Source organism: Rhyacophila brunnea, unplaced genomic scaffold (assembly GCF_057557595.1).
Source record: "Rhyacophila brunnea isolate RB1 unplaced genomic scaffold, BYU_Rbru_1.0 scaffold_13, whole genome shotgun sequence".
Classification (NCBI taxonomy): domain Eukaryota; kingdom Metazoa; phylum Arthropoda; class Insecta; order Trichoptera; family Rhyacophilidae; genus Rhyacophila; species Rhyacophila brunnea.
This window is the reverse complement of record NW_028232785.1, coordinates 6,633,345-6,638,977: the sequence shown is the minus strand read 5'-3', so window position 1 is coordinate 6,638,977 and position 5,633 is coordinate 6,633,345. Positions and strand designations below refer to the sequence as shown.

General features: G+C 34.0%; 1 long non-coding RNA gene across 1 annotated transcript; it reads right to left on the bottom strand.

Annotated features, from left to right (window-relative positions):
• Positions 1-1,692: 1,692 nt before the first annotated feature.
• On the bottom strand, positions 1,693-3,851 carry LOC147076299 (uncharacterized). Its single transcript, XR_015069527.1, has 3 exons — positions 3,704-3,851; positions 3,276-3,368; positions 1,693-1,797 (listed from the first exon to the last, which is right to left on the bottom strand). It is a non-coding gene; the product is annotated as an uncharacterized LOC147076299 (long non-coding RNA).
• Between the last annotated feature and the right edge of the window lie 1,782 nt (positions 3,852-5,633).

Sequence of the window (5,633 nt, the reverse complement as noted above, 5' to 3'; positions counted from 1 at the left end):
GATCATTAGATAGCGAGCATATATATAGGCACACATCACATTTATAAGGTTTTTCACCTGTATGTGTCATTTCATGTTTTTTGTGACTACCAAATTTCGAGCATCTATAGGAGCACACATCGCATTTATATGGTTTATTACCAGGATGTGTCGTTTTACGTGTTTCAAAACAACTAAGTTGGGAGCATTCACATGGGCCCACATTGTATTCATTAGGTGCATGACTTTGGTAATCAATCACATCCGTGTAAACAAATTTATGACTTTTGAGAGCACATCCGCATCCAAACACTGCGTTACAAATACTACAAATCAAATTTCGTGAGAAATGTTTTACTCTTCTCAGTATAAGTCGAAGTTCCTTTGGAGTATCTTGTTCTAAGATTTCTTTTTTAATATTTTGCTGATCTATTGTCACTTCGGAATACTGTATCATCTCATCAGGCAAGGATTGTTGATTCTTACTTGTATCATGATGCCTTGTGAAAATTCTCTTTGTAGAAACCTAAAAAAAACAATAATATTCGAACTAAATATTAAAAATTCTAAATTATTTTGTATTCTCATCGATTTGAGTCATTTTTGACATCATCAGAAATTATTGTACTTTGCATTAAGTACCATGTCGGTGCTCCATTGGCGAGCCAAGAGTCCGAGGACTATAAAACGTCCAATCTGGCTATGCTTTGCTACTGATAGAAACGAACGAATAAAAGAGTCGAGTTTTCAAAAGTCAAAAGTTGCGATTATCGCAATGTCTTGCAATTATCTTACAATTGTGTGTGATTTATATGTATACTTGTATAAAATAATATTGCAGTGAAAACAATACAAGATTTACGTTATCTTTTATGAATCTAATAAATACAAATAAAAAATAATTGATAAACCTTTCATTTTGTAATGTGTAAGTAACAAATTAATCAATAAAAATGTTTAAAATAATTACAGATTTTTATTCGGTCCGAATGATAGCGAGTTAATGTCAAATCGAATCGGAACTCGGAGAGTAAAATATCGAAAATGTTTGAAATCTAACGAGCATGGTCTACGGATTTACAAGTCCACATATCAGCGGTGCCCCACTCAAAAAAAAAGTCCGGAGACTGTAAATCGCCTGACTTGCGTGGCAATGGATCACAGGCATAAAGTTGTGAGAGCGAAAATGTCGATAAGAAATGATAATAGTAGTTACCTAGTACCTAGGTATAAAATACAAATTAAATAATGCTACATATTGTTTATTTATTTATTAAGAAAATAAAACACTGTACACATAACTAATCAAAATTCAAGGCGTACACAACATGAGATTTCCGACCATGTCCGATCCTGATAGGATCATATGGGCCTCCACAGAGTGGAGGTTTGTATTGACAGATTTTGTTTTTTACGAGAAATGGATGTCAGCCACTTGCTCAACCTATTAGGTCCATACCCTGACACACACAAATTGAAAAACAATTTTTGTACTTGCCAGACCCAGGATTCGAACCTGGGACCCACGGCTTTGTAGTCCAACGCAACGCACACAAGAGAGAAGAAGAGAATACCAATATAAAATAATAATAAATAAAATATAAAAATTATACAAATTTATTATACTTTTGAATGCTTAATAGCAAATTGATAAAGTAATTGACTGATGTGAATAGAATTGATTAACTCTGCAACTGTGCTATTGACACAAACCCGAAATGCTGACCTTCAGTAGGCATTCGTGAAATTAGCTTTGACGACGCAACCATTTACTCTGGCCTCCCAGTCCATTCCACCACGAGATAACAGAGCGTCAACCTTAAGACAGAGCGAGATAAAATGTATACAAGTCCCATAGTTCAAACTGGTAAGTCTTTACAACTTCTCAGAGTAAGCTGTCATGTTACATTTCACGTGACATGTCTACATTTCAAACGCAGACGTAAATAAATAATGTAAATTAATTAACAACAAAATTTGGCACAACCTTGTAAACAGTGTGTGTCAACCCTGTTTTTCTAAAACAATGACCGTTAAAAAATGAACCAATGAGGATTTTTCCCGCTTTTTTGAAAGCATGATGCAGACAAACAACTCATTTCCGCCCACAAGATCTCACTTCGGGATTAGAATTAATACAGTACAGACGTGAATCGATTATCGCATAGTAAAAGTTTCAACGCCATTTGTAGATGCTTCCTTTCGGACAGGAAGGTGCACAGTTATACAGTTCCAGCCAAGCTGAAATAGCAGCCATCATTTAAACTATAAAAGCTAAGTAATCAAAACCATTTAAAAATACTCTATGACCGTACCAAACGAACGCATCTCGAGTTTGTATTAAAATTTCTATTTGTTTTTTTGTATCAATTTTAAATTTCAATGTAGTACGCTTGTCGTACGAAATTGATTGTGTGTAATTAAATAACACTTTTAACAATTAAGCTGTGTTCTTATTTTTATATTGTTATATTAAATTTGTAAATACACACAATAATATGTTCAAGGCGCCCAAAAATTATAATTTCATATTTCAAACGAGTTTACAAATGACATTTTATTCGAGGTAGATAATGGTATAAAGCATTCTTTACAGAAGGTTTAAGTTAACAGAAAGCCGAGCTTATATGCTTGAGATTAATAGTACTAAATATTTCATGTTTTATCGATTGAATTAGTTGGCACTCCATGTTTAACTATTGTCCATTACAATTATTAAACTCATCTCACTCGATACTACTTTACACCTTTTTTCTTTTTCTTTTTAAATATAACAAAGCTTTGGATGTCGGCCAACCGGCCATGAATAAGTAATACGTAAGTACAATCACTGAGTACCCATACAAGAATAAATATTTTAGTATTAATTATATTAATAATGTAAAAATATCCGATTAAAATATTGAAGCAATATTATTATATCGAGCCAAGACGTAATAAATATTTAATAAAAATATTCACGTAAACAGATTGAATTACATCGAGACATGGAAAATGTTTTCCGAATGCAGTGATTACATTATAATATCAGTCACGACACTGAAAAGCATCCTCAAAGAAAAATAGACTGTTAAGTATTAAATTATGAAGCGTTATCTAAGGACTTGGAAATGTCTCTCATAATATTATAGTTGGCGACGGATCATTGATTTCAGTAAACTGAATATTAAAGTAAAATAAAACATATTCGGCAATTCATAAATTCATGAAATCGCCGCCCTTTGTCTAAGTGCCGCCCCTGTGCCGCGCATGATATTTTTACAATACAATAATTAATTTGGAAGGTAGGTACTCACCTGTGAATCATTATTAATCACCGGCCCAGTCAGGCAAACACCGAATTTTTCAATCGGAAGACAACTTCCATCGACGTCAGGTTTGATATCAACCTACAAACAAACAATTAAGTAGGTAGGTTAACGGTTTCCAAAGAATATTTCGAAGACAGAATGAATGGAAAAAACATTTTCCCGTGCGACAAGAACCTCAACTATGATAATATCGTCAAAAAGTTCTGGTGATGATCGACTTTAAGGGCAAATGAATATGTACCTACTACATGAGTATGTGTCATTCATGATGACTAAGTTGCGAGCATTTTATATGAGCAGATATTGCATAGACGCAAGCATCTTATAAAACACACTGTTTTAATATAGTTTTAGTGTGTCTTTTTATGCAATTTAAGATTACCAATTTGCGAGCATCTATAATATGAACTTACCTTGTATTTATTAAATTCCTGCCTTTGATCAGCAATCACTTCCGTGTGAAGCATTTTGTGACTTTTTAGAGCACTACCGCATTCAAACACTGCGTTACAAATGCCACAAATCAAATAACGTGAGAAATGTGTTACTCTTTTCAGAATAAGTCGAAGTTCCTTCGGAGTAACTCGTTCTAAGATTTCTCTTTTGATATTTTGCTCATCTATTATCACTTCTGAATACGTTATCACTCCATCAGGCGTGGATTGTTGACTAATACTTGTATCGTGATGCCTTGCGAAAATTCTTTTTGTAGTAACCTAGAAAAACCATTATATTCGAACTTAATATTATACATTCTAAATTATGTTTTATACTCATCAATGCGAGTCATTTTATTCGACGCTTTTGCTTTTTGAAACCTTCAGACTTAAGTAAAGTGGTGAGAGCAAAAATGACGATAAGTAATGATAATATTGTGGTCTATCTACTTAGGTATTTAATACAAATTAAATAATGTTACGGCTGCATCTATATTATATAACATTAAAAAGCAAAAACATGAACAAACTTTTAAAAAATATTGTGGTACAACTCAAATAAATAATGTTACGGTAATATCCATAAGTAGGTTAAAGAAATACAGTCCAATATTATGTAACATCCAAAAGCAAAAACCTACATAAAGCGTCGATGACATTGAGCTACTTTACAAGCTGTTTGTTAGCGAATTTAAAAGTGGACGATTCAGCTACTGCGATTGTGATGATGAACCACAAAACTTTCCATTCGCTGAGAAGCCACAAGCCAGCGAATACGTTGACAGAACGTAGTTGCAGATCATAGACAATAGATGATATACACATACTAGCGAATTGAAATCATAATATTGTGTTGCTGTTTACTTTTATCGGGCTCTAGCGCTATGAAGTGGAACGTAAATGCTTGCCGAATAATGTTTCCGTCAAAACGGTAAATGTCAAAATGAGTAGTTTGTTTTTATACCGGGAGGTCGCTACCATCGCTTTACCGCGCATACGCAGTAGGCCCACACGTCGGCGGGTACCGTGTAAAGTTGGCCGGCTTTCAACTTATCTCGTTAGATTGTTTAGAATCTGCTTGTTAGCTTGTTCGATGATGACACTGGGCGACTTTACAGGCAGATCGTAAATTCGCCAACAAGCAGGTCGTAAAGTTGGTCAATGTCATTGATGCTTAAAACGGACTTTCAGACAATATTGTGGTAACTACTTACAACTTTTGGTGTACAATTTTGAATCAAAAATCGCAAAGGGGTAAGGTAATTGACAGATGTTAATATGATTGGTTAACACTGCAACTGTACTATGTTTATTATCATATTTATTATTATATTTCTTGATAAAATAATTTATGATCACCAGAATTGCGAAATATGATTCGATTTTCCATAGCAGTAATAATAATATTGTTTTATTAGTCTGGTATTTACAGGAATATTTGCATCTGAACGAACAGTCGACTCGTTATTAAATCATTATGGGTTATATTAGGATTTGTGATCGTCTTTTAACATTTGGTTGGACAAAGATCGTTGACGCCAGTGAACTGAATTTGCTGCGCGAAAACAGAATTCTTTGAAAATGCCGGCCTCTGTATAACTCACTGCGCCAAGTTATACATTACAATTGATTATTGGTCAGGTACCCACCTGTGAATCATTATTAGTCATCGGCCCAGTGGGGCAAACGCCGAATTTTTTAATCGGAAGACAGTTTGCATCGACAACAGGTTTGATATCAACCTACAAACAAACAAATAAGTAGGTAGGTAGGTATACGTTTTTAATAGAACGTTTTGAAGACAGGGAATGAGTATAAAAAACATTGGTAAATGTGCCGCAGCTGCCGTCATGAGATTTTATAACTTTAAGATCAAATCAAACCTAACCTTATGTCGCGCACCTAA